The following is a 640-nucleotide window of genomic DNA, read 5'->3' as shown; positions in this document are numbered from 1 at the left end:
CATCTCTGAGCTCACTTCCTCTTCCTCCCAGCATTCTGTTCTGTTTACTCCTCCCACCTATGTTTTAACCTATCAGGGCCAAGCAGTTTCTTTATTGCTTAACCAATGAAATCAACAGATTGATATATGACGCTCCCACATCACTAGAGTACAGACACCATCACACACAACCCTCATGGTCACCTTCAGTATGATGCCAGCAGAGAACTAACCAGAGACATGGCAATGTGGAGACCTGTGGATTAGCTGAGGGCTTAGCCAGGAAGCTCTTGTTTTCTGGTCAGTAGGCTGCACCGATCACTGACCCACGTTTACATCTACAGTCCTGTCCACGTGACCCTAGATGATAAGAAGCCTGGGTTTGAACCCTTGCAGCTGGACCCAGCAGGCATTGCCCAGGAAAGATAGGAGACCGAACCCAAAGAACCAGAAGAGGAATCTGAGTAAGTCTGACTTATAAACAGGAGATGCGCTGTCAGACGGAGAGCACATTGGCTGTACACAACAGAGGCCCTGGGTGATCGCTGCTGCTTTGGGTCTGTGAGAGCAAGAAGGCAGGGTTCTCACTGGCGGGGCAGTTACAAAGAGCCCTCTTCAAAGACAGAAAACAAAACTAAATTAGAGTCCCCCTGGATGCCTC

This window comes from Microtus ochrogaster, chromosome 21 (assembly GCF_000317375.1).
Source record: "Microtus ochrogaster isolate Prairie Vole_2 chromosome 21, MicOch1.0, whole genome shotgun sequence".
Classification (NCBI taxonomy): domain Eukaryota; kingdom Metazoa; phylum Chordata; class Mammalia; order Rodentia; family Cricetidae; genus Microtus; species Microtus ochrogaster.
Note: the sequence above shows the minus strand (reverse complement) of the source record.